Source organism: Alligator sinensis, unplaced genomic scaffold (assembly GCF_000455745.1).
Source record: "Alligator sinensis unplaced genomic scaffold, ASM45574v1 scaffold615_1, whole genome shotgun sequence".
In the NCBI taxonomy this organism is placed as follows: Eukaryota; Metazoa; Chordata; order Crocodylia; family Alligatoridae; genus Alligator; species Alligator sinensis.
In genome coordinates, this window is record NW_005841982.1 from 172,667 (window position 1) to 181,832 (window position 9,166).

Consider the following 9,166-nt stretch of genomic DNA (forward strand, 5'->3'; position numbering starts at 1 on the left):
TCCATAGATGCTTCTCAAGCAAATCCCGGGACGTCATTCTCCCCTTGTACTCGGCCTTAGTGAGGCCGCAGCTGGAGTGCTGCGTCCAGTTTTGGGACCCACAATTCAAAAAGGATGTGGAGAAGCTTGAGAGAGTCCAGAGAAGAGCCACGCACATGATCAGAGGTCAGGAAAACAGACCTTAGGACGACAGGCTGAGATCAATGAGACTCTTTAGCCTGGAAAAGTGCAGGCTCAGGAGTGATCTGATGGCCACCTATAAGTTTATCAAGGGTGACCATCAGTATCTGGGGGAACATTTGTTCACCAGAGCGCCCCAAGGGATGATGAGGTCGAACAGTTATAAACTACTGCAAGACTGTTTCAGGCTGGACATAAGGAAGAATTTCTTTACTGTCCGAGCCCCCAAGGTCTGGAATTAGCCTGCCATCGGAGGTGGTTCAAGCACCTACATTGAACACCTTCAAGAGTAAATTGGATGCGTATCTTGCTGGGATCCTATGATCCCAGCCGACTTCCTGCCCTTCGGGCAGGGGGCTGGACTCAATGAACTTCCGAGGTCCCTTCCAGCCCTAATGTCTATGAAATCTATAAAGTAACCCCCAAAATCCATGTTTTTCAATACCATATATATATGTGTGTGTGTGTGTATATATACACACGTGTGTGTGTGTGTGTGTGTTTCTGAACTGAGTAAATATATATAAATATATCAATAAAATATTGTATTCAGCTGATATCTATACACATATATATTTGCAAATCAGTGTTTTTCTCTCCTTAAAAAGAGAAAATCCATGTTTTACCATGGTGGCTTAGAAAACCTGGATTCGAACTCATAACCTTTCCTGTTGAAGGTGAAGAATTTCCTTATGGTCCTCACTTCACGCTCACTGCCACTGTCTGTTCCATAAACTTGTGCCCCTTACTTTCAAACCTCTTCACATTTTCCTTACCTTTCTTACGATTCTTCTTCCTACTCATATACCCTCACTGGGTTGTTCCAATCCCATCTGTACTCTTCCCTATATTGTTTTTTTTTCCCCCTCACGCTCTTGGATGACTTGACCTTCTATTGTGTTACCCACTAGAAGTAATCCCCAGTTCTTGACTTCTCAGTACTCTTTTTTCCAAATCCCGCCTTTTAATACTTCCTAAAATAAACTTCTTTCGCATGCTGATCAGCAGTAATCTCTCCTCTCCTTTTTTGTATCTTTAATATCAAGGTTTTTTTCTATGTTCATAAAGCACTGTGTAAATGTATGGCTCTGTTTAAAGGATGATTATTAACTAGAGCCTGACTGCAATTATTTTTACCTTTTTTATGCTACCAATTGCAACTATTATTCAGAGATATGAATTTAACTTCAGCAATGAGGCATATTTATTTGTTTTATTATATGCATCAGAATCTGATTTAACAATGTCTTTGTTTTTCTGGTTTTCTGAGGGGAATTAAGACTTTGCCATGCTCTAGTTAGGATTGATTTGTTGCTGATTATAACAATGCTGTCATAGAGAAGAATTCCTTTTGATGGGAGCACTTTGAGTTTCTAATTTCTATCACACTTATTTGCCTGAAGTATCCCAAAGTGCTACACTTACTCAAGTTATTCCAGCTACATAATAATAGCTAATGAAACGGTGAAATGAATCTGTTTCTGGAACGGGAAAGCGTGGATGGGAGCTGTGAAAGAAAAGATGGGAAGGAGCAGTATTTACTCAACAATATAGGAGCGTGCCTTGCTTTAGTTGACACCTTATTCATTGCACCTTCACATTTTTTCAACTCCTTGTAATGAATTTGTTCTAGTGGTCCACTCTATCCAGCAGAAAGTAGGGTATAGGTTCACATTACAAGGCACACCATACAGACTAACCGAATCAGAGGTGCATAAGCAGATATTACAGCCTGTAGAAGGAAAACTTTAGGTTAAATATGAGGAAGGATATCTTTTCCTAGTTGGTTAATGAAATAGATCACACAAATAATTTGAAATACTGAAAGTGGAATAAAATAATTAGCCATTTGGGGCCAGATTCTAACTTGTAAATTGCTGGTGGGTTATTCTCTTGGAGAAAGGGAACAGCTAATCCATGTAAAATCAGCAGAGCATGCTCCTACATTAACCCTCATATTCTGGCCTTCCCCTCAAGTGTGCATGTTGGGGTAAAGGAGTAAGAGAGTTATTTTAGTGTAAGATCTCATAGATGTTCTTATTTGTACTGAGGTGGGTTTGACATAAGACTTGATATAGTATAACTCAGTCCTGACAGGCATCCAACCTGTGACACGCAAAGCATGAACATAAGAGAATTGAGACCTGCCTTTTTTTAAATTCCTGGCTCCTGGTTGAATGTAGCTGCCAATTGCTTAAAGCAACAAGAAGAAAAGATGCTAAACCAACCTATACCTTTTTACCTTCCTCTATTTTAGAAGTCTAGGAAAAAGATGGTCCTTGCAACAGTGCTTGAAAATCAACAGGCACGGGCTGTGCTAGACTTGCACCGAGGTATGTTTAAAGTTAAGGGCTGCTCATCCTGCCTGCTAACAGCCAGGGTCTGTCTGCTGAAGTGGTTCTGCAGTGTGTGTGTGCAGATAGAGGTTATTTAAACCTGCCAAAATGGTAGGAATCACTTTCTGAAGGCATTGGATGAACTAGGTGAATCACCTAATTTGTCACTCTACAAATAATTAATGTGTTTGATCTTCAGGTGTCCTGTTCCCTATGTCTTCCACTCGGTTCAAAGGAATCATTCCAAAAAACAATTCAGAAAGTAATTGAGCCACTATATTTGCTGTCCTCTGCCTTGGGAATAACAAGGAAGTCAAACAGCAGCAAGCCTTGCAACTGCTCCTCACCTTAGGACAGGGCTGTTCAACTTCAGAGTTGCTGGGGCCATAGGCCCCCTGGCTGCATGCTATGTAGACTGCATGCCACATGGGACTGCAGTACGCTGTGTGGGGACCACTCCCCCTCCCACCCCCACTGCTCCATACCAGCACATCCAGGTTTCCCCAAACCCCACCAGCTACAGGCTCCCTCAGCCCAACTTGTCCCATCCGACCCCACCCCTCAGAGGTTGCTTGCAGCTTGCAGGCCACCAGTTAGATATCTCTGGTTTAGAGTATTACCTGGCAAAGTAGTAAATTGCAACAAATCCAAGAGCTGCATGTCAAGCAGTTCATGTTACTTTTGCCCTTTGGCCACAGTTTGGCACCAGTGCAGGTGTTAGTATCTTTGAATTAATTCTCCATCAACACTCAGAATAATACAATCTAGTAAACAAATTAAGGGAAATGTTTGCAATGACAGGAGAAATCTTAGTAGACCTAAAGTTTCTGCTTTTTCAGAATGTCCTGACACCCATGTGTGAAATCATGGATACATTACAATTCCTAAATGAATTGTAGGCAGTATACTTGAAAGTGAATGTTGTACAGCGGAAGCATTATGTTTCTTGTCAAGACTTTTTACTTAATGATGCTTCTGATCTTGAGTTACTTGTTGATAGAAGGCGCACACATTTGTGGTATCAGAAGAGCTGGAAGCAAAAGGTGAATCTAAAATCCCACCTCGGCTCTAGACATTCTGAACTTTTAGGGAAATACTAGTTGTTTGCTTGCCTCAGAGGTGCCATCTATCTGGGAAAATATTCTGTCCCTTCTATCATGGCTATCCAGGTATAAAATTAAAGGCCCCACGGGCAAACTTTAGAAAGAGCAGGCATAACTCTAATGTATGGATTATATTCCATCTTTCTTTTAAAGTAGGTTGTAAAGGCCAAGACTGTTGTGCTATTGCTAATGGAGTCCTGGCCTTTTAAAATTCCTAATGCTGTCTAGGGTGAAAAATTTTGTTCCTGGTGTATATATAAATATACCTGCAAGGCAAGAAGAATTTTAAAGTGTCATGACTGTATACAGAATTCATAGCAATCTTTTTTACAGTTTTGGAAACATTTTTTAGGTTGATTTGTTGCATGAAATATCCAGTATTTCTAACATTTTTCTCTAGTAAGAGCACTGTATTCCATGTCTGTGTTTTTCCATTTCGTCTGTGTTTGCCATTTATTAGATACACTTTTCTTACCAAAATGGACAGCCAACAGATAGATGGACAGCTAACAGATAGATGGAATGAGTCACTAAAATTATTACACAAAGATCATTAGGTTAATTTCCTATCATTGTAAAATAGAATATAATTTTAAATTTAAAACTACCTAAAGCAGCTAAATATATAGGCAAATGAACTGGTATAATGATGCATGAAATCTCCTTTCAGTGAGTGTTTCACAAAAGCAGTATGAGGCAGTAGCATTTTGCAGCACTGGCTGTTTTCATTGAGAATCTTCCCACATACTTGTATTGAATAAAATGATTACTAATTTTTTGTCCCATAATCTCAGTTCTGTTTTGACAATGATCTGTTCACATTCCCTTCCAATATCGCCACTTTGTACTGTTTCAATACTGTGGTCCTGCAAAATATATTTGTGTTAATCTTGTTCTCTGTGAACTGTATACATTAAACTAATTGGTCTATATTGTTAACAGTTGTTAATGGTTTGGGGGTGTACAGCTTGAGACAGTCTAAAAGCTGTACTTTTAAAAGCTCACTTTTTTTCGCTCTCACTCTTTGCAGTGCAGGCCCTTCAAGGGATCTTATGCTAGGCACCCAGGAATGGAGGAACCCAAAATACTAGTTATTTTGAAAATGTATGTTATTATTGCACCACATGTAAAATATATTATAGGTAAAATCCTAGCCTTATTGAAGTCAATGCCCACCCATCCTCCACAAGTTACCCCCGCTGGCTGGGAGCAGGTGCTGGAAGGAAAAACCAACCCACCACTGCTGAGGGTGTGGGAAGTGGCAGGGAGCAGGTATAGGAAGAGGAAACCTGCCTGCTGCTGCTGTTGTCCTCTGCCAAGCCCAGCAACCCATGCAGTTGCAGCCAACAGCTGGAGAGGGCTGGAGTGGTCTGGGGCCCCCAGGTGTCAGCAGACAACAGCAGCAATGGAAAGGGGAAGTGTGCTGCATCCCTGGAGCCCCTCCCCCCCCTTCAGTGCTACCTATGACACATAGACACTATCTGAAAAAAACACATCTGGATGCTGCCACTATCTTAAATATGCAATTGCTGATATAGTGAGGCGTGACTGGTTGGCATTTAACAGGACCTATAACAATGTCTAAGTTATTACCCCAATTTGTACCCTGATACCCATCTTTGTTGTATATGAGTGCCATCAGCTGTTCGTTTTCAGATTGTGACTAGCATTTTAATGGAATTTTCTGTCTCTCTGGCTGTGCAGCTGGAAATCCTTTCAGTACTTAACCTGAAATGAAGAAAGAATGCAGGGTAGGGAAATGCATCATTGCAGGATTTTCCATTGTCAAAAGTCTCTTTTTAACTATTTCTGTCCATTAGATGGAAACATGCTGTGTGTGCTAATTACTACCTGGAAAGAACACAGTGGGAAGAAGCTAAGCAGTCTCCCATATAAGAAAGGAGCACATTCTGTACTGTACAATATTTGATTGCTGACTTTGGATATTCACACCGTTACTGAAGATTGGAGCTTTGATCCTGAATAAGTGAATGAAAAAAATGCACTAGAATTTTCTTCAAAAGAAGATTCCTAGTGTTTGTTGTAAAATCACAAATACCTGTAGAAATAACTTTTCTGCCTCTTTCCAGTTCCTGTTTCACGCTGCTTATGATAGAAATGAAATTATGCTCACTTGCACTAAATTGAACAGTAAAATACTTACCTGCAACTTTTCTTTTAAAGCTTTTCCAGGATACCTGATACTAAATAAGTTTAATCTTTAGACACCTTAGCACAGGAGTGTCAAACTCATCTGGCTCTGCAGGCCAGAAGTATGGCCAAGGGCCAGTCCATGAACCAAACGAATGGAGCAGGGATGGCCCCATGGGCCAAACAGGGCCTAGAGACAGCCCCGCTCCTTGCATGCTGGATCTAGCGCCTGTGGTACTTGCTCCAGTGGGTCTGGGACTGAGCTGCACGTGGCACCCACTCTGGCCAGATTGGGATTTAAATAGCATGCAATACTTACTTCAGCCAGTCCGGGTGGATGCTCTTTGCAGTGTGGGTCCTGGACAAGCTAGAACAGGTGCTGTGTGAAATGCAGTTCCAGACTGGTGGTCAGTTTGGGTGCTGGATCTGACATGTGGAGAACCCATGGAGCTCTCCCCTCTGTTTTCCACCCACATGCCAGATCTAGTGCCTGCTCTGCTTGTACTGCATGTGGCGCCTGCTCCTGGACCCACATGATGTACATGACGCCTTCCTTGGACAGGCCAAAGCAAGTGCCACATGCAACCTGCAACCCAGAAGAGGCGGTAGTCAAGAAAATGAGTGTAAACTAAGAGCTGGCATTTTCTGATGGATTCCTTGTCTAACATGGTTAAGAATCATGGATCTGTAGGGTTGTGGTATGAGAGAATATGTTATTTGGGAATTGAAACTGAAGCCAAACACCCTCAAGCCTACCAAGCTGGACAGGGGAGACTTAGCTTTTTCAGAAGCAGGCAGGTAGCATCAGTAGAATGGCACCAAATTTATAAGGAGATTTTGTATTTCCCAATTTAGCTGTGCCATCTTTTGAATTTGGAGTCTCTCAGCAAAAGAAAGAAACATGTCAGGCTCCCTCTACACGTTACATGTACTATGCAATTAACTGGCTAATTATACAATTAATTTAGATTGGCTACACATACAAAGTAACTATCACACCATAGGGTCCATCCAGCCATAAAGTTTGAGCTGGTTTCTATCCATGTTTAATTTGAACATGCAACATAGCTATGCCCCTGTGCCTGGTTGCCCTCTTAGCTGAATGGCCCCCCAGCCACAGAGGTGCACCATGTGCTGCCGCAGCCAGGGCTGGATTAACTCATAAGCAAACTAGACGCATGCCCAGGGCCCCAAGTTGCAGGGTTGCCCGGTCCTTCCCTCCGTGGCAGCAGCACAAATGGCCTCATCCGCCTCCTTCCCTTCCCCTCCCCACCCTGGCATCACTGCCACAGCAGCTGTTTCCTAGCAGTGGCTCCGAGCTCCACTCCCCACAGGTGGCAGCACTGGGGTGGGGAGCAGGGTCTTGATCGCCCCAGGGCCCATGAGTTTGTTTGTCTAGGGCCCACTAAAGAGTTAGCCTGGCCCTGGCCACAGCCGGGAGCCCCATCTGCTGCGGGACTCACAGCTGCAGGAGCTTGGTACCTGCTGGTGCCAAGGGAGTCTAGGATCACAATCCCAGCCTCCCCCATGCACCAGCAATAAGGAATAATAGGATCTGATGTTGGATCCCATAATCATGTTTCCTGCCATGTACGAGGGCTGTTCAAAAAACCATGGAAACTGATGCTGTAGGAAACAAAATATTTTATTTCCAGGGGTTTGGGCTTAATCTCCTTTGAAGTATGCTCCTTCTGCAGCCACACACTTCTGTTTCTGTCATTGTTGGAAGCACCTCTGATAAGCAATCTGTGGAATCGCTAAAAGCTGTTCATTCGCATTTTGTTTTATGGTTTCCACATCACAAAATCTTCTTCCTTTCAAGGTTTTCTTTAGTTGAGGGAAGAGAAAAAAGTCGCATGGGGCCATATCAGATGAATATGGAGCCTATAGCACTTGTGGGATGTGGTTTTTGGCTAAAATTTGGCTTAAAATTGCTTCCCAAGCTGTGTTCAGTGGTCAGGTGCATTGTCTTGGTGAAGCAGCCAAGAGTTGGACACCCACTTTTCTGGTCATTTTTCTGGTCATTTCATTCCCAAATCGCTGGTTTGAATTGAATGACATGAACCAACAGAAATTCCAAGTTCTGCTCTCTCTTGGACAGTCAATTGCCTATCATTTCAAGCCAAACTGTGAATCACTGCCACATTTTCATCATTTCATGATGAAGGGTGTCTGGAATGCTCATCACTTTCAACTAATGATCATCCTTCTTTAAACCAATGATACCATTCAAAAACTCTTGCACAGCTCACAGTGTCATAACCAAATGCTATTTTAAGTAATTCAGATGTTTCACTTGGCATTTTCCTAATTTTCATGCAAAATTTAATGCACATGCGTTGTTCTGGACATTCTGACATAACAAAAGGGGATGCGAGACGCAAACAATCTCACTTCAACCGCTGGCCACAAAAAACTGGGGAAACATCATGATCTGCAAACCCATCCAGAGAAGTCCCAACATGCCCAGATATGTTCAGCAAAGCCACGCCCACCCCCACCCTCCCAATACTTTGTATCACAAATACACATTGAGTCTCGATACTTTTTGAACAGACCTTGTATGTGTGGCAGGGCAGGAGGCACCATTATGTGGGTTTCGCATCATATTCTGTCATGCCTTTACCTGAACGTCTAAAGAAGCCCTTAATGTTGTACACTGCAGGAGAAATATTTCCTTTTAGAAATTCGTCTATTGACACCATGTCTACCAAAAAAGGGAAGAGGTAAAAGGCAAGAACCATGCTAGTTATGTGATCTCAGATGCAAATTGCAATAGCTGAATGAATTTGCCCTTAGGATTTCAGTACCCCTGTTGGGCCTGTATCTGGAGCACTGAAGATTAATGTTTCCTTCCTAAAGTGCTTCCATCAGAGGAGAGCACAGAAAGCTTTGCATGTCTGAAGAAGGTAGGATTCACTCTGGTTTCTTCATCTGTCTAGTAAAAAGCAGTGTGCCTCTTGCCTAAATGCTTTCTGGAATTAGCTCCTATCAAAGGCTCTCACAGAAGGCTCAGCCCAGATTGCTTCTTCCAGGATGCTGGCCCTATATGAAAAAAGCTGGGTGTCCAGAGCTAGGGACAGACATTCAAAAAGCCAGAGACTAAATGGATTCAACTTTTATAGGTTAGTCTAACCTGCCTAGGCTGAACCAATTTGTAACGTCGAGTGGGTAAGGTAACTAGTAGGGTGAAAGTACTAGACTTTAGGAAAGCTGACTTAAATGAACTCAGGCGATTAGTCAAGGACGCACTGCAGAGTAGGAGTTTTGAAATGATGGGAGCCCAAGAAGGGTGGCTGTGCCTTAAGGAAACGATCCTTCGGGCACAAAGCAAGATGATCCCCATGCGGAATAAAAGAGGGAAAGGGGCCAGGAGGCTTCCCTGGCTGACCGCAG

The 9,166-nt window shown here is 42.8% G+C and overlaps 1 protein-coding gene across 8 annotated transcripts in view; it reads left to right on the top strand.

The window, feature by feature from the left end:
* DTNA (dystrobrevin alpha) overlaps positions 1-9,166 on the top strand; it is a 358,606-nt gene that overhangs the window by 153,169 nt on the left and 196,271 nt on the right. Inside the window, exon 2 of one of the 8 annotated variants that reach the window (XM_025201063.1) lies at positions 2,438-2,513. The exons of 6 other annotated variants lie outside the window; for them this stretch is intronic. The gene's annotated coding sequence lies outside the window, so the exon portion shown is untranslated. Of the gene's footprint in view, positions 1-2,437; positions 2,514-5,348; positions 5,371-9,166 lie in introns of those variants that run through there. One more of the 8 variants, XM_025201067.1, reaches the window with a different exon arrangement.